At 37.7% G+C, this 20,000-nt stretch overlaps 2 protein-coding genes across 2 annotated transcripts in view; one reads left to right on the top strand and one right to left on the bottom strand.

Moving 5' to 3' along the window:
* Positions 1–20,000, top strand: part of LOC136850591 (interferon regulatory factor 4-like) — a 281,743-nt gene that overhangs the window by 20,286 nt on the left and 241,457 nt on the right. Inside the window, exon 2 of the mRNA XM_067124257.1 lies at positions 641–758. The gene's annotated coding sequence lies outside the window, so the exon portion shown is untranslated. The remainder of the gene's footprint in view (positions 1–640; positions 759–20,000) is intronic.
* The window catches only part of LOC136850588 (uncharacterized), a 219,940-nt gene that overhangs the window by 130,422 nt on the left and 69,518 nt on the right, over positions 1–20,000 (bottom strand). The gene's annotated exons all lie outside the window — the stretch shown is intronic.

Here is a 20,000-nt window from a genome sequence, read left to right as displayed (position 1 = left end):
GGCCCGTACACGTCAGCAAGAGGCTTCATTAGTTACAAGATTTTTGCGTCTCAAAAGCCTTTGCTAGATGCGCTCTCTTTCCCTTCGGAGTGTTATTTATAATGAAAGTTCACGTATATTGCAATCGTTATTTTTAGGAAGAACCAGACATCCCGGTGGTTCGATCATGTAAATTTATTCCCGTTGCCGTTGGTGTTCTCAGAACTGAAGTTGTAACATTGTCCTGGGTAGATTGTTGCTCGAGTTCATTTATTCAACAATGATTACTGTATTTACAGTAATCTGCATTCATTTACATTTCACGTCATGGTATGAACGCGACAAGGGAATTAAGGAGAAGAGTCCCGTTCACGTATTTATTATTTTTGAATGGAACAGAGTCCTATTCCTTTGTAATATCATTCCATGTAATGAATGTTATTAGCGTTCTCTCTCCATTTTCATTGCGGAATAAATTAACTCTCCCTCTAATCTAAACTATTGCGAGAGTTCTTGGTGGCAGTCTGTTTACAATTTCTTCAGGATGTGCATCACAACCACGATTTTGTTGGTATATAAGAGGAACAGGGCGCTATTATGGATTAGCCTCGTTTACCAGATTATCAGCAAAATTCATTTATTTTGTCTTTCTCCTTTCCAGGAGAGCATGCTGCTTGCGACTAATGAACAAGAGAACAGAATCATTTCCAAACCAATAGAGGGAAGTCTTCCGGAATGGAATTTCTAATAACCCGAAGGAAGAAGTGATTATTTCAAAGGTGAGAAAATTTCTGATTTTAATTAACAAAATGACTGCCATACTTTTGTTTGAAAACTTATTAGGAATTGATAATTGCAGATTACAAGATGAACTGTATGTATATATGTATGTATGTATATATATATATATATATATATATATATATATATATATATATATATATATATATATATACTGTATATAAATGTATGTATGTGGGTTCCAGCATAACTCTGAAACGCGTTGAGCAATTTCAACCAAACTTGGTATACATATGACTTACATTCTGGAAAAGAATACTGTGGGGGTAAGACATCCCTAGTACCAAAGGGCACCAAAGGTGAGGGGAAGGGTCACCCTGAAACGGGGCTGGTTATGCCCATAGACTTAGTAACTTTACGAATTTATCATACCCAATTTCGGTATACATATGACTTAATATTTGGAAAAGAATACTGTGGGGGTAAGGCATCAATGGCGCCAAAGTGGGTTAGGGTTTGGAAGGGGTGACAGAGAGAGAGTGAGAGCGAGAAGTGAGAGAGAGAGTAGAGGGGATGTTTGGGAGAAGAAAGAGGGAAAGAGACAGGGAGGGAGAGTGAGAGAAAGAGAGAGAGAGAGAAAGAAAGAGAGAGCTTATCGGTCGTCATTCAGAATTATCCCGGGCAGCGCCGGGTTGGTCAACTATAATATATATATATATATATATATATATATATATATATATATATATATATATATATATATATATATATATATATATATATATGACTTATGACTTTTTTATCACATCACCGTGATTCATATACAATCAGTAAGCTACAAACGTCCTTTAATATCAATTCGCTCTACCTCGGAAATAATATATTTTCATATATGTTACCGAAGGGTTTTTTTCTTAGTTGATAATAAGTTCGTCGTCCCGTGGGCTCGAACCAGCGAAGGACAAGAACTCAGGACTACTGTGGACGCCCGCTGCGTCCACTGTAGTCCTGAGCTCTTGTCCTTCGGTGGTTCGAGCCCACGGACGACGAACTTTTATCAACTAAAAATTCCCCTTCGGTAACATATATGAAAATATATTATTTCCGGAGGTAGAGCGAATTGATATTAAAGGACATTTGTAGCTTACTGATTATATATATATATATATATATATATATATATATATATATATATATATATATATATATATATATATATATATATATATATATATATATATACAGGGTATATATGTACATTTATATGTATGTATGTATATTTCAACAAATCACTGATGACGTTTGACATTATATTTTCATTCAGCAAGAAGGGTGACCAAAATTTACTTGAACCAAGAGCTTTTCATGTATTTCCACACCTCACCAGGGTTCAGGTAATAGTGCCAAAGAAATAAAAACGGTCACAGGAAGACTTCGTGAAAAGACAAACAGTGCTAGCCAACGACGTTCTGTGACGCCCTACCACGAGAGGTATAAGTTGTTACCAACTCTGCTGTACAAAACACCGTCGAATGCAGGTATTTGTGCTTAACGTCGGCATCAACCCACCACCACCATGACAGCCGATTGGTAATTGTAACAACCACAATGCCCTTTGAACTTCTCGAATTCTTGACACTTTTCGGATATGCTTGTAACTGCAAAGCCTGATATCCAAATGTAAGAGTATGAAGCAATGCTGACACCCATAACATAACTCTAACCTGCATCTGGAGTATCAGAATGAGGTCACGATACTGACCTTTGTTATGGATGTTAGAATCGCTCCATGTCTTTGCATTTGGATATCAGGCTTTGTAGTTACAAGCCTATCCAAAAGGTATGAAGAATTCGAAAAGTTCAAAAGGCATTGTGGTTATGACAATTACATATGTATATGGTAAAAAAGTGACTAATAGATTATATATATATATATATATATATATATATATATATATATATATATATATATATATATATATATAGATGTACATACATACTACTGAACTTCTGCCTGTCTTTTTCCTGTGGGATTCGCTTATACACTGAAGTCACGTGCATCTACTGTGATTTTTAGCATATATATATATATATATATATATATATATATATATATATATATATATATATATATATATATGTATGTATATATATGTACATATATATATATATATATATATATATATATATATATATATATATATATATATATATAGTGAATATAGGAAGGTGAATAAATAGCAGTACAAGTCTTTAATGTATATTGACAAATTTCAATACTTGCACCAAAAAAGTGGCAAACTTAGTCATTTTTTCATTTTTGGTTGACCCCTTTCTTGATACAGCAGTGAGGGATCTCTGCCCAAATATTTTTAGATACCGAGCATATCTTTAAAAATTCATACAACTTAAGCAGTAAGAGTAGCGAAGACCTTGATAGGTTTTACCATTTATTTTCACATAGATACCAAATACTTTTAAGACATTCAAAACTATCGTTTTGCACCTCGCAAAAAAATCTCCAGAAAGAGCTGACGGTAGCAAAGGGTAATTTGCATTCATTGCAGAACAATCTAAATCCTTTTGAGCATCCCGTGAATACTGATTATTTGACCGTTCACCCTTATGATAATTTAAGTACTTTGAATCTTGTACATTTTCCCACTAATACCTAATAAGTATACAGAAAAAATTCGAATGCTTGTGATATAATGAGTTTGCCAATAGATAGGACTGCAAACTTGTTCAAATTATTCTAATGCTTTTTTTTTTTTACTTCGGTATCCATCATGGTTTTATAGAAACTGTGTGACATGTGTAATAATTATGGTAATGATATTAATCTTCAGTCATCAAATGGCCGGCATCAGAGTTGTGTTAACGGTACTCATAGTGAGTGAAGATCTGTCACGGATTTTTTTTTTTTTTTTTTTTTTTTTTTTGAGGGTGAGTTGTGACCACCTGTATGGGGCTGTTAGTGGAGGTTTGTGGACATTGTTACACATGAATACAAAGCAGTTTGTGTGGAGGCTTCTTGATAAGCGTTTTTCTTCAAGTCCCTGTACGTTTGCAAACAAGGGCAGTACCTTGCAATAACCCTGCGGAGTCTTGAGAGCTCATCATCTGGTTGGACAGCTTACTCATCTGATACGCAGTGTTTCACTGATTTTCATTTCAGTGGGAGAGGCACTGAATTTTTCCTTTGGAGTGGCATGGAAACCAGGGTAGTTGTGACCTCCAGTCTGGACTGCTGCATCTAATGATAAAGGCAGTCATGAAGGGACGGTGTGCTCTTTTCTGCCATGTGGCTGGTGGCAGGATGGCAGGCGGTGATGTGATAAATTTTTGGGCCCATTAATTTGGCCATGGCACTTCATATTATGGACATGAATGCTGGTTCTCAATTGGAGGTTATATTGTCAGGTATGCCAAAACATCTGACCCAGCCATTGAGGAGTGTCTCAACACAGGCATGTGACGTTTCTGACACTGGTTTTGCTTCTGGCCATCATGTGGATCATTTTGTAACCATGAAGATGTATCTGGAAATGTAATGGCAGATTCTGTGTGATGAGTTATTTTCTTTGTTTGGCACTTGATACATTATTTGACCCATGTTTTCACATCCCTTTCAGCTCTGGAGGGGTGAGAGAGTCCGGGAATGAGGTCAAATACCTTCTTATAAAAGCCAACTGGCATAAGGGGTGAGGGTGGCTGGTGCTGGTGTCATAGAGGATTGTACACCCTGTGTTGCTAAGGGGAATATCTTCCATTACAGATTTGTGATGGACCTGTGATGGGCTTTGGTTTCCAAATCTTTGAGTGAGGCATCAGTGAGCTTGTCATATTTTATCTCTAGCTGGACTTCATTGATTTCTGTTCTGGATGGTGCATTTGCCACTGAGTGTTTCCTGCTAAGGACATGTCGTATGATACACCCAAATTCACTGATGGCTGAGAGCTGGCATTGTTGGCAGGTGGAATAATCATCTTAGCTTTTGGTAGGGTGGGGATAAATGGTTGATGGTCTGTTAGGTAGGTTAAAGGTGTTCCTTCCAGTAGGTGCCGCAAGTGCCAGGTGTTTAGGTATACAGCTAGAAGTCCCCTGTAGAAGGTGGTGTACTTCCTCTAGGCTGGTTTTAATTTTCAACTGAAGAAGCTGAGGCAGTGTTTCTGCTGAGGGCATTGCACAGGGTTTGCAATGATTTTAATGATGTTTAGCAGGAATTGGTGGTATTAGTTTACCATTCCTGTGAATTCCTGGTTGTCCTTTATGAGAAAAACATGCTGAGGCCACCATTATAGTTGAATATGTCCTAGGGTACTTGAGGGAGAGCTAAACCAGAACTTAGATGCTGAATTGAGTCCATTAGTGGCTTTTTGCAGCGATAGGCATGTTGTAATGAGGTCCTTAATCTCTTAAATTTTCCATGAATACCAATCATGGTCTACCTGGTAGGGGAGAATGACCTTGAACTCTTGGCAAACCCAGAACTTAAACACTGTATTTGGTCTGTTAGTTGCTGTATGTTAGTGTTAGGGCATGGCCATATTGACTACATTAATCGCTAGGGCAAAAACCATGCTACTCAACAGTGAAGAAGGAATGCACACATGTGAGTCCAGAGTGAGACTGATTTATTCTCAGAAATTAGCTTCTTTTGGCTTGGCATGTGGACGGAAAAATAGTGACAGGTAATTGACTGGGCATGTGGATATAAGTCTATGACTGTTGGAGATAGCTTCATGATTGGCAGCAAAAGCTGGTAGCTGAGCCAGAGTTTGGAAGCAAAGCTTATAAAATTTTACAGTACTTAAGTGCTGTTTGTTTGCTTAAATATCTGTATGTTAATGTGTATATTTCCAGTGACTTTTTATTTTTAACCATAATGTGCTTATTTCCTTGTTCTTGGATTTTCCTCTGTTTACATATTCTAAGGAAATTACATTTGGGCAATATTCTAAGGAAATTTGCCTTATTGAATTGTTCCATGTGAATATTTGCACATTGTGATTTATATTTATTTTATATTTTCTACATGATTATTAAAGATATTTCTCTGCCAGTTTCGAAAAGAACCTCTTGAAATTACAGGATTTACAAGTTGAGTTGTGCAGGCTGTAGGGAAAGGGAGAAGGTTAGAGAACTGGGAACATGACAGCAGACTTGAGGGCAAAGATGAATTCAAGTTCAGCAACAGTGTAGTCAGGTCTGGTTGTTAGGGGAGGAATTTTGCTAGCTAATTAACCTAAGCCTCTGGCGTGGTACAGGGTTGGGGAAGGAGCAGAATAAAAAAAAGAAAAAAAGAAATAGAGCTGGTAGCAAGATAAGGAAAAGACAGGGGTATACCGGAAGAGGATTAAGAATTTGGGTGGAGAAAGATAAGGAAAGGGAATAAGAGGAAGTGGGTAAGATAAACAACTGAATGATTCATAGAATGATTTCAAGAAATGCTAATGTAGAAGTGTACAAGATTTAGAGAGGAAGAAGGTGCAGCAAGAACAATTATTGAACTGATGAGTGAGCGACGGAGGACGAATGAGGTAATGATAAGATAAGGTATAAAAGACAAGGACATGATGAGGAAATCGGAGAGCAATAGGAGAAATGACAGAAACTAAGATGATATAGATGTGTGGGTAAAGCAGGTAATGACGAGGAAAGAAAAATCAGAGTGAGTGTCAAGGATTAAAGAGGAGCCGATAAAGCGAAGGGAAAGCGGCCAGGGACTCAGGAGGTGGATTGTGAGCGGATATCGGGGAGGGGAAACAATACTTCCCCAAGTCCTTCAGGGATTTCGAGACTGAGGAGGTTGTAAGAGAAAGACTAGAATCGGACACGACTGTCGGAATAACCAGTCCTCGAGCATTTCCTGGAAAGGAGATAAAAGAGAAATATAACAAAGAAATACTGAGGAAGAGGGGAAAGGGAACTAACTACAGCAAAAAAAAGAGAGGTGCCACTGGGAAGAGGAAGGGAAGTGAAGGGGCATGAAAGAAAGAGTGGAAAGAGGCGGAAACTAAAAAGTTGGAAGCATGGGTTTTTAAAATAAAAAATCCAAGGGAACAATACGAATTTAAGGTGTTTTTGATGTCATAAAGCTTAAAAAGGTCGGGAACAAGGTGGAGGATAAAACAGGGTCAATAAAAGATTTGAAACAGAATGGAGACACCAAGCTATATAAATTCCACCGGACGGAACTTGTTGAAAAATGCCAAAAGATGAATGAAATGGAAACACAGGTAACAGAGGACTGAAGGTTAATGAAAACCAGGAAACTCTGTGCCTTACACGAAGAGATAGATAGATAAATAGATAGATAGACAGATAGAAAGGGGGCCCGAGACTCAGAAATTATAGGCTGAGGATATGGAAGGCCTTGGTGTAAGTTATCACTTATTGACACATTGCCGGAAAAGAGTGAAAGAGGAAACGGGACAGTTTCTTGGAAAGTCAACTTTAGGGAAAGGATGAAATTTAGTTACGCAACAAAGACACTGGGCAATCGAACGTTTGAAAAAACTAAGAGGTTAAACGATATGAAACGTAAAACTGAGATGGTAAATACCACATAATTAGGAGCACCATCAACAAATTGTAGCTTATAAACCGATGGAAATTAAAAATAAAACACTCACAGACGATCCGGTAGAAAGAGAGTGTACGACTGAATAATTTTGCACCTAGTATGGTTGCCATTTTCCTAGCCTAAAGTCCTGTACATGAGCAAACATTCGCGTAAAGTCAACTAGCAGATTATCAAAGAGAGATAAGTATGAATCCTTCAGGGCCAAAGGAACTCTATATTAAAGCCACTGAGAGAAATTAATAAAAACTTAAAATAATGCAATTTACCTCTATAAAGTAATTTAATTACGATCTTTCTGTACTCGTTTCATGCTTCATCCCAAAGTTGAAGAAAGAAAGAAAGAAAGAAAAGAAAGAACGAAAGAAAGAAAGAAAGAAAGAAAGAGACTTATAGCCACCCCCTTTTTTTTTGGAAAGACCAGCCCATCTTAACTTTCTGTCATAGAGACTAATTTGTTCTTTTTATATATATATATATATATATATATATATATATATATATATATATATATATATATATATATATATATATATATATATATATATATATGTGCTAATACTGAATGTACATGAAATTATATAAATGAAAAAGTTAAATGCGCTTGGTTTCCTCTTTGTAAGAGAAAGTTCTCGTTTATGTGGTAAAAGGGTCCTTGAAGCTGCGAGTCAAGGGTCAAGCATCACCCTTCAACTTATTCTTTTAGAAACCAATTAACAGAATCCTTATGCTGTCTCGTTCTTGTGACGAAGTTGAAGGAAAACGTTAATTGAAACCCTAGGGGATTTTTTTAGAGTGAATTCGCTCTCATCTTTTTTTTTTTTTTAATTCACAGGTCTTTTGTCTCCTAGTCACCTTTCTTTGTTGTAGTACTGAAGAGTCGTACGAGAATCTTGTCAGGGAAGAGGTCGGGGAACGCTTGCATGGAAGAAAACACTGCACTTGGAAACGCACGAAAAAGAAACAAGTAACACATCCCAAAAAAGGCAAAAGGATGTGCTCATTTTTTATTTAAAGATTTACATCATTTACCCATTTCCCTTCCCTTCTTTTTTTTTTTGCTGTTCTCTCCACTTTATTCCTTTGTCTTTTCGGTATCTATTTTATTACCTCATTCGTAGTGATTTTAAAGGCACAAGTGTCAAGACAAGGCAGGTCCCATCACGAGGAAAGTCAGTGGGCATTCTAAATCAAAGGTATTAGTATCAATCCAAAATCACAGCAATGCTCACCCACACCCGAAAGGGGTCCCACCCTCCCATCCCATTCTTACCTGTGGCATCATCACCTGTGCCATTGATACTTCCATCCAATCATCGGAGCTTGCTTCATGACACTCTCAAAACTTAATAGAGAAGAAAGGAGCCATCTTTTAATGAAAAGACGCCACAGGTTTTCACTAGAAAATTTTCCTGTTCTGCAAGACTCCAGTGGAGTTTTTTCTATTGTTAATTTATCCTCAAGATTACTACTATAATTTTGAAATGTACTGCTGGTACCTGAGAGTTGTTAGCAAGACGGTAGGTCATATATATATATATATATATATATATATATATATATATATATATATATATGTGTGTGTGTGTGTGTGTGTGTGTGTGTGTGTGTGTGTATATGTATGTATATATACATATATGTGTGTGTGCGTATTTATGGTGGTAACAACTCCATTCCAGGGAGGAAGGTGCTTCTTAACGTCCTCCCGTTCCTCTGTAAATGTCTTTATTGCTGGAACTTTGCCAGCTAATTCCTTTGCAACAGTGTTGGCAAAAATCACTTATAAATTCCACCAGGGCTTGAATCGTAATTTTACCCAATCCCATCATTTTTCAATAGGGTGTATTTTATGAAAACTTCCTCCTCCATTTGTAAAGGCACGTGTAGAATTCAGCGCGTAATATAAGGAATCAGGATAAGCGCCTCGAAGTCTGATTGCATCCCCTCTCCCACATACCAGGTTGAAATTATATTGAGATTGCAATGCAAATTGATGTTCGTGAATAGACCCCCAAGTCTGGGCTCTGAAGGTCACACCCCAAACGCTCTGGAGATCAGAGATTACTGCTGGGGTTGTGATCTCCATCTTGGTGTGAGATTTTTTCCAATGATAGAGAAGGATGGACATCATCCACATATGATGTTTGCATAGTCCATTCTCGCATAGGCAAAGGATTTAAGAATGAAGAACATTATCATAGTGTTGTTTCGGTAGCCACATCTGATGCTGCGGTTGTCTCTCCTTCTCCTGTTAAGTAACTCGGTTACTTCCAGTAACAGATGCTGCCGGTGCCTTTGCTGTTGTTGATCATCAGAACGACCGCACTGGAGAAGGACCAATTAGACATTCCAGGAGACTGGCGGGCTGTCCTCAGGAAATGGCGGCATTACCTGATCTGCCGTTGCTTATGTTAGCGACCGGTTCCTTCAAAGGGGAATCAAACAGATTCTCGAAAGTTCTCTGTTTAGAATTATTTTTTAATATATTTGTACCCATGCGTAACTGTGGATTTGTTTCTCCATTTCAAGACTCGTGCTGCTATGAGTATTTTTTAATCTGTGCATTGCTAAGACCACAATAATCTCTTCATATCTCGATTTCCTAATTCGCGGTATTTGGGCGCCAAACCCATTAGGCGCCTGCCCGTTTGGAGACGGATGTTTTGACATTAGGAAGTTTTGATCAATAAAGGATAAGAAGCCACTACACCAAAAGTGAAGTGACAGAACCTTATCTTTGCAATGATTTCATAACCTTGACCTGTTTGGTGAGCATTGAGGTACCTCCTTTTATTTATCTGCGGTCGGGGTTCATCGCATATGATGATATTCATTTTTGTAGAGTACACCAGGCATAACATTCTGTACCATTTGCATACTATATATGTATTCAGGAGCTTATTGTAATGTTTGAATGCATCTTTATGCAAATGAGTAATGAAAATGATTAGTGAAAATGTATAAGTATATATAATATATATATGTGTGTGTATGTATGTATATGTATATGTGTGTGTGCGTCCCTGTGTATGGCTGTATGCATGTGCACTTGAGAGGCAGGCTATAACTACAGGAGATTATTACGGCTAATTGCGGTGAAACCTATTCTTTATTTATCGTTGCGTCTGTGATTTAGACTTCCTGTGTGTGTCATTTAAAGCAGAACGATGCTTAGCAACGAACTTTAAAATCGCTCTGACAACAGTCCGTCCCTTCGCCCAATAACTAAAGGGGAAAACCGAAGAACGTCCTACTCCGAACATTGATGAACCCTGAACCTTACAACAAAGTATTCAGTTTAAAGAGGAAATGAAGATCGACAGTATTACAGGCAATCATGTTCTCAGTCAAGTAAACAACGTCATAAGTATTCCCAGGTGCACTGTAGTATCCAGTTGATCTGTAATGTGTATGTATCTTTTGCAGGATATTCTCAAATACAAACAAATAGCTAATTGCATGGCCGTGTCTGCATATTCCGTCTGGCGGAGACCTTTGTCATTCTCTTCTTCCTGCCATCTGCTGCCAATCCCGCGATCTTCTTTCCTCTGAGAAGATCCTTCTTTGGTGAACCTCGCCGGTCTTTTCAATCCTTTTTGGTCGTGTATCCATCTAACCTTGATTTAACAAAGACATGATTATGGCCAGTTCCATTGTTTTCTGCATGAAACGAAGATGAGAATGCCTTACAAATCATATGATAAATCATTTCACCAAATCTCGTATTGTTTACACTCACAGATTCTTTGAATTCCTTATTCTCAAATGAATAAAACTGAACGTGAAGTCTGAAATATGAATGACATAGTATTCAAGAGCCGACGATCGCAGTGACCCATTCGCCTCATTTCATCATTGAAGCCGCTCAGCTGCATTCACTTTACGTAAGTGAATGCACAATTGTCCATCGACAATGTTTTACCGACTTTATTAACTAACCAGAATCTAAAGATGAGTCTTTGTGATGTACACTCACTCAAAAATGTATCGCAATGTGTCCCAGATGTCACTAGTATAAGCTGTTGTCCGAAAAGTTTTGAAGTATGTTGCAAACCATTTTTGAGTGAGTGTACCCTGCGTAAATCCCTATTTAGAAGACTCCCGAGTATACGGATTACACGAGTGTACACTCACTGTAAATGTTGCTTTCTGTCATGAAAAGAATCAAGAAAGAATAATTTCAAAACAGAAAACTGCAACCCATAGCTCACCGGTTGCATGTTGTGTCAGTCATTTTTCTTAATGAACATCTCGAGAAATTTCAGTACCTAATTTGTCCATGTATTTGTTACATTTCAAAAAAACTTAATGTCCAGTCTCACTGTCATGCCTATTGAATAAAAGAGAATTAATTGCATGGAGGAATACATCAAGTGAAGCTGAGGGCAGATAATAACCAAGCGAAAATAGCACGGATTGAGGTGTATGGAAAAGATATGTTGGGTTAGGTGTTTATTGTGCAAAATTGCATAAAATGTGGAAGTGTAAGTAAGAACTTTGCAAGTGAAAGTTCCATTCATGGATCTAATAAGGTACAGAACTGACAGAAAAGATATTTGAATATAAATGGGATGAGAAATTTTAATTAATAATGATCAACACGCCCACTCCTGAACAAAAAACTAATATTCAGTTGCAAAAAGAAATCTTGCGTATCTTTACTTCTGATTGCGGATGTCTCGTATTCCTCTCTTTTTGACTGCGGAGGGAGCGATGGAATGTGACCTAGCTGTTGGTTTGCCTAGTGCAGAAAAAATCAGGATTTTGTCAAGCAACAAAAGGAATAGAGATCGGGAAAAAATCGCATGAATCCACAAATTGCTTTCAGAAAATAAAGCGGAAATACAGCTAGAAGGAAGGGGAGTGGATTTACATCCTGGTTAGAATACCACACACACACACACACATATACATATATATATATATATATATATATATATATATATATATATATATATATATATATATATATATATATATATATATATATATAGGGGCCTTTCAAAAATTACGTTACGCCTTTGGGGGGGAGGGTGTATGGTGACAGTGATATGAGTGAGTGTGACAGTGGGAGGAGGGGGTATGGTGAAGTGATATGAGTTTGACAGTGGGGATGGGGGTATGGGGGTGATGGTGGGGCAGAGGGGGATGGTGAGTGTGACAGTGGGAGGAGGGGTATGGTGAAGTGATATGGGTTTGACATGGTGGGGAGGGGTATGGTGAAGTGATATGGGTGTGACGGTGGGGGGCGGGGGTATGGTGAAGTGTTATGAGTGTGACAGTGGGGGAGGGGTATTGTGAAGTGATATGAGTGACAGGGGTAGGGGTATGGTGAAGTGTTATGAGTGTGACAGTGGGGGGGGGGTATTGTGAAGTTGTGAAGTGATATGAGTGACAGGGGGGGCTAGGGGGTATGGTGAAGTGTTATGAGTGTGACAGTGGGGGGGGGGTATTGTGAAGTGATATGAGTGACAGTGGGGTAGGGGGTATGGTGAAGTGTTATGAGTGTACAGTGGGGGAGGGTATTGTGAAGTGTTATGAGTGTGACAGTGGGGAGGGGTATTGTGAAGTGATATGAGTGACAGGGGTGGTAGTGGGGTATGGTGAAGTGTTATGAGTGTGACAGTGGGGAGGGGGAATTGTGAAGTGATATGAGTGACAGTGGGGGTAGGGGGTATGGTGAAGTGTTATGAGTGTGACAGTGGGGGGAGGGGGTATTGTGAAGTGATATGAGTGACAGGGGCTAGGGGTATGGTGAAGTGTTATGAGTGTGACAGTGGGGGAGGGGGTATTGTGAAGTGATATGAGTGACAGTGGGGTAGGAGTGACAGGGGTGGTAGGGGATGAAGTGTTATGAGTGTGACAGTGGGGGAGGGGGTATTGTGAAGTGATATGAGTGACAGTGGGGTAGGGGGTATGGTGAAGTGTTATGAGTGTGACAGTGGGGGGGGTATTGTGAAGTGATATGAGTGACAGTAGGGGTAGGGGTATGGTGAAGTGTTATGAGTGTGACAGTGGGGGAGGGGTATTGTGAAGTGATATGAGTGACAGTGGGGTAGGGGGTATGGTGAAGTGTTATGAGTGTGACAGTGGGGGAGGGGTATTGATATGAGGTAGGGGTATGAGTGTTATGAGTGACAGTGGGGAGGGGTATGGTGAAGTGTTATGAGTGTGACAGTGGGGGAGGGGTATTGTGGTGTATGGTGATGTGATATGAGTGTGACAGTGGGGGAGGGGGTATTGTGAAGTGATATGAGTGACAGTGGGTGTAGGGGTATGGTGAAGTGTTATCAGTGTGACAGTGGGGGAGGGGGTATTGTGAAGTGATATGAGTGACAGTGGGGAAGGGGGTATGGTGAAGTGATATGAGTATGACAGTGGGGGGGGGAATGGTGAAGTGATATGAGTTTGACAGTGGGGGAGGGTATGGTGAAGTGATATGTGGTGTGGTGGGGGTGGGGGGGGGTATGGTGAAGTGTTATGAGTGTGACAGTGGGGGGGGGGGGGTATTGTGAAGTGATATGAGTGACAGGGGGTAGGGGTATGGTGAAGTGTTATGAGTGTGACAGTGGGGAGGGGAATTGTGAAGTGATATGAGTGACAGTGGGGGTAGGGGTATGGTGAAGTGTTATGAGTGTGACAGTGGGGAGGGGGTATTGTGAAGTGATATGAGTGACAGGGAGGGTAGGGGTATGGTGAAGTGTTATGAGTGTGACAGTGAAGGGGTGTAGTGGGGGAGGGGTATGGTGAAATGTTATGAGTGTGACAGTGGGGGGGGTATTGTGAAGTGATATGAGTGACAGTGGGGTAGGGGGTATGGTGAAGTGTTATGAGTGTGACAGTGGGGGAGGGGTATTGTGAAGTGATATGGTGACAGTGGGGGTAGGGGTATGGTGAAGTGTTATGAGTGTGACAGTGGGGTAGGGGTATGGTGTGTTATGAGTGTGACAGTGGGGGAGCGGGTATTGTGAAGTGACAGTGGGGTAGGGGTATGGTGAAGTGTTATGAGTGTGACAGTGGGGGGTAGGGGTATGGTGAAGTGTTATGAGTGTGACAGTGGGGGAGGGGGTGAAGTGTTAAGTGATATGAGTGACAGTGGGGGTAGGGGTATGGTGAAGTGTTATGAGTGTGACAGTGGGGGAGGGGTATTGTGAAGTGATATGAGTGACAGTGGGGGTAGGGGTATGGTGAAGTGTTATGAGTGTGACAGTGGGGGGGGGTATTGTGAAGTGATATGAGTGACAGTGGGGTAGGGGTATGGTGAAGTGTTATGAGTGGACAGTGGGGAGGGGTATTGTGAAGTGATGAGTGTTAGTGTTATGAGTGTGACAGTGGGGAGGGGGTATTGTGAAGTGATATGAGTGACAGCAGGGGTAGGGGGTGAAGTGTTATGAGTGTGACAGTGGGGGTAGGGGGTATGGTGAAGTGTTATGAGTGTGACAGTGGGGGGAGGGGGTATTGTGAAGTGATATGAGTGACAGTGGGGGTAGGGGGTATGGTGAAGTGTTATGAGTGTGACAGTGGGGGAGGGGTATTGTGAAGTGATATGAGTGACAGTGGGGGTAGGGGGTATGGTGAAGTGTTATGAGTGTGACAGCAGGGGAGGGGTATTGTGAAGTGATATGAGTGACAGTGGGGTAGGGGTATGGTGAAGTGTTATGAGTGTGACAGTGGGGAGGGGGTATTGTGAAGTGATATGAGTGACAGTGGGGGTAGGGGTATGGTGAAGTGTTATGAGTGTGACAGTGGGAAGGGGGTATTGTGAAGTGATATGAGTGACAGTGGGGTAGGGGGTATGGTGAAGTGTTATGAGTGTGACAGTGGGGGGGGTATTGTGAAGTGATATGAGTGACAGTGGGGGTAGGGGTATGGTGAAGTGTTATGAGTGTGACAGTGGGGGGAGGGGGTGCAGCCATAAGTTTCATAACATTTTCATTTTTTTCCTTTGTTTCTCTTGAAAAGATGTAAATGTAGAAGGACAAAAGAGAGATAGCAAAGATTCTGCAATAGAATTTTATTATATTTTAGTAATACTGAGAATATGGTATTTAATTTTTTTGGCATAATTATGTTTAAAAAATATCACAAACTCAACTCTTGTTTGTATTTCAACATTTTGTACTATATGCATGACGCGACATAGAATAATATCACAAACTCATCCCTTTTCTGAGCGCAGACATTCTTTACTTTATGCATAAATATGACTTAGAAAAATATCACAAATTAAATGAATGCTCTTCTAAACACAGCATAAGAGAACATTTTCATTTCAAATTTATCTGTGATTTTTAATATCATAACATAAAAGTATTCAGAAAAACCTAAAGGTAATAATTTCCAGGTATAGGCTAGACTTTAATGTGTCATTGCATTAAAAAAAAAGGGAAACACTAATTGGTGGGGCGGAGCACCAGCTGATGTTACATAATTTTGCAGGGGGTCTGGACATGTGTTATGAGGCGTGACAAGGAGGGGAGGGCGGTGAAAAACTACCAAAAAAGTGTTACGTAATTTTTGAGCAGCCCCATATACATACACACACACACACACACACACACACACACACACACATATATATATATATATATATATATATATATATATATATATATATATATATATATATATATATATATATATATTCATATATGTGTGTGTATATGTTATATTACATATATATATACATATATTTATATACTATATATATATTCTATATATATATATATATATATATATATATATATATATGTACTGTATGTATACATAAATACATATATATATATATATATATATATATATATATATATATATTATTTACATAAATTTGGTTTCATGTATAGTTAGTGATTAAAGATGAACATGTATATCCTGACAATCAAAATTTTGTATATTTTATGAATAAACCCTCTATTTAAACAATAAAAGACATTTAAAAAATCTAAAGGGCTTTCTCTCTCTCTCTCTCTCTCTCTCTCTCTCTCTCTCTCTCTCTCTCTCTCTCTCTCTCTCTCCATCTCTCTATATATATATATATATATATATATATATATATATATATATATATATATATATATATATATATATATATATATATATATATATATATATATATATATATATATATATATATATATATATATATATATATATATATATATATATATATATATATATATATATATATATATATATATATATATATATATATATATATATATATATATATATGGAGAGAGAGAGAGAGAGAATAGTCCTTTAGATTTTTAAATGTCTTTTAATGTTTAAATAGAGGTTTATTCATAAAATATACAAATTTTCGATTGTCAGGACATTCATGTTCATCTTTAACCACTAAATGTACATGAAACCAAATTTATGTAAATAACACGAATTAAATTTTGATCGCATTCTAATTTCATGCCTTCTATCCCAGGCAAAATGGCCAGGAAACGGCTTTTTTACAGACTGAGGGGAAAAAACAACGTGAAATTCATATAAGCTTTGGACATTGTTTGGAAGGGTAATCTTTATATGAGCTGGAAAATGTCTTCTACTGTTGTCCTCATCACATTCACGTTACACTTTTTGTGTTAGCCTAGATGATCACTTTTGAGATTTATTCCCTCTATTACTCAATTTACGGAGAAAAACGCAATTCAATCATCAACGTGGTGACACGCTTTCTTTGGCTCTGTGAGTAGTGAGTACTGCAGTGAGGAAGAAAAGTCTTGAAAAGATATAAAAGTCATCAAATTAATTCTGTGAAAACGACCCACAAATTCGTTTGTATGCCTAGTTGCAGATGGCCTTTATATCTATCTAATATTTAACTCTATTGATCAGGGAGACAAGAAATAATTTAAGTACAATGAAAAGGTAAAAAAAGTAGAGGCCATACAAGAAATTTAGAAAAGTATTGCAGTAGAAGCCAAAAGAAAGGAAAAATCATTGAAATGTAGAAAAGAAATCACCGCCGAAGTGACGCTGCAGTTACAAACCGAGTGGTACCAGTTGCAACTACTTTCAGAATGAGCAGGGCTCGAGACTACCGGAAGCGTTGGGCAACTAGGTAATAGCTTTCAGTCGTTGGATTCAATTTGTCGACATGAATGTATTGTCGTCTAGTTCCGCAGTGCATGTCGCGCGGATGTGTCTATCGCCAATCTATTCACTCAGCGTTGCTGACAGTAATCACCAAATGGAATAAAATGAACACCGTTCGTTGCACGAAGGAGGAGACCGTGTCGCCTTTAGCTGAAGGGAGAGACAGTGTCTCTTTGTTCGTTGTATTCTAATGGCTTCTCTCCTTCCATGGGCAGAAGCAAATCCCTTGGCTAATGGAAATGATACGTGTATATACACATGAACACTAAATTACTATTGATGACAATATATTACAGTTATCTTCTGCCTGCCTCACGTAAAGTTTAACTTACGTTGCTGTCTGTCACTTCTGTGCACGGGAAAGACGGGTGTGTCTGTTTTTCTACACATTTTTGTCTTCATGTGAGAGGAAAAATCGAGAAAAAGTAGAATATAAGCCACGAAGGCCTGTCACCTATAACAGATATAGATTACTTACCTTTCTGGTATGTACAAGGAAACGACATATACATATTAGTTGAAAGGGTAAGAAGAGAGAGAGGAGAGAGAGAAATTACCATGCATAACGAATTCCTGCAGTGCAGCCCGTGCTGCTACGTATATTACAGGCAGTCTTGATGTTAATTAACAGAACTCTAAATACTGGGATCACTCTTTCTCTTTATCACCATTTCAACGAATCGAACAATGGCAGCAACATTTACCATTCATCTATGACAATGCACTCAAGATTTGATATAATGGAATAATGTGATCACTGGCATAGCCATTTATTTCATTCCTACTCTTTTGGGCGCTCCAGCAATTATGCATCTTATGCCATTTTACAAAAGTGTATTTTTTTGCAAAACTAAACAACAATTAACAATACCATTGGAAATTCACTACTAATTACAATATACCTTGTGACTTTAGGTAAGTATTACTGCTAGCATAATTATATATATATATATATATATATATATATATATATATATATATATATATATATATATATATATATATATATATATGTATATATTTCTTGTTTCATCAATTTAATTTTTTGAATCTTTAAAGCATTTTAATTTTGTAAGCTTAGTTGTGTGTTCTTGTCCGTCGCTGGTTCGAGCCCACGGGACGACGAACTTATTATCAACTAAAAAATTCCCCTTCGGTAACATATATGAAAATATATTATTTCCGAGGTAGAGCGAATTGGATATTAAAGGACGTTTGTAGCTTACTGATTGTATATGAATCACGGTGATGTGATAAAAAGTCATACATATATATATATATATATATATATATATATATATATATATATATATATATATATATATATATATATATATATATATATATATATATATATATATATATATATATATATATATATATATATATATATATATATATACACATATATATATATGTATATATATATATATATATATATATATTTATATATATATATATATATATATATAATATATATATATATATATATATATATATATATATATATATATATATATATATATATATAGATAGATAGATAGATAGATAGATTGGGAGAATCTATCAGTCACTTTTTTACTTTTTGGACACACTTGTCACTACAAAAACTAAGATCCAACAAAAGAAACAAATGGTAAGATTTGAACCGGCACCCGATGTGTCGTTAAAAACTCTTAGCCACAGGCATCAGAGTTTCATCATTGGTTTCTTCATTTTGGATCTTAGGCTTTGTAGTGACCAACTCATTCAAAAGGTGTGAGAAAATCTAGAAAAGATCATTGTGATTATTACGAATATATATACATATATATATATATATATATATATATATATATATATATATATATATATATATATATATATATATATATATATATATATAATATATATAAATAATATCAAATATATATATCCCCGGGGAATTATCACCGAAGGGAATTTATATGATAAATGGACGGGCACTGCCGAGTCTCGATATCCAGCAACTCCAGTATGAGCCATAGGTGTAAATGAATGATATATATTATCGACAGCAGGGAAATATATCGGCATTACCTATATATACGTTTGGAACACGCAGCTCTTTTATGACATTTTTATCACACCGTGATTTATATACAATCATGAAGCTGGAAATATCGCTTAATATCAAATATCAATATCCCCACGAAGGGGAATTTATAAGCGATAAATGGACTCCCTCAGGGAATCCAGCAATCCCCACTGAGCCATGAGATGTGTAAATGAATCCCGAGTCTGGTGTACTTTATTCACCCGTCGACAGCAGGGGAAATTTATCGCCATGATAGTTCTTTGGTACGTTTGGAACACGCAGCTCTTTTTATGACATTTTTTTATCACACCGTGTGATAAATGGACGGGAATACGATGGGGAATTATCACCGAAGAATTTATAAGTGATAAATGGACGGGCACTGCAGAGTCTCGATCCCACACACATATGCGCCATCCAGCAACTCCAGTCGACGTTACCACTGAGCCATCAAGGTGTAAATGAAGAGGTACTTTATTACCCGTCGACAGCAGGAAATTGTAAATTAACCCACCTCGGCCATGATAGTT

Source organism: Macrobrachium rosenbergii, chromosome 22 (assembly GCF_040412425.1).
Source record: "Macrobrachium rosenbergii isolate ZJJX-2024 chromosome 22, ASM4041242v1, whole genome shotgun sequence".
Lineage (NCBI taxonomy): Eukaryota > Metazoa > Arthropoda > Malacostraca > Decapoda > Palaemonidae > Macrobrachium > Macrobrachium rosenbergii.
This window is presented reverse-complemented; position numbering and strand designations above follow the sequence as displayed.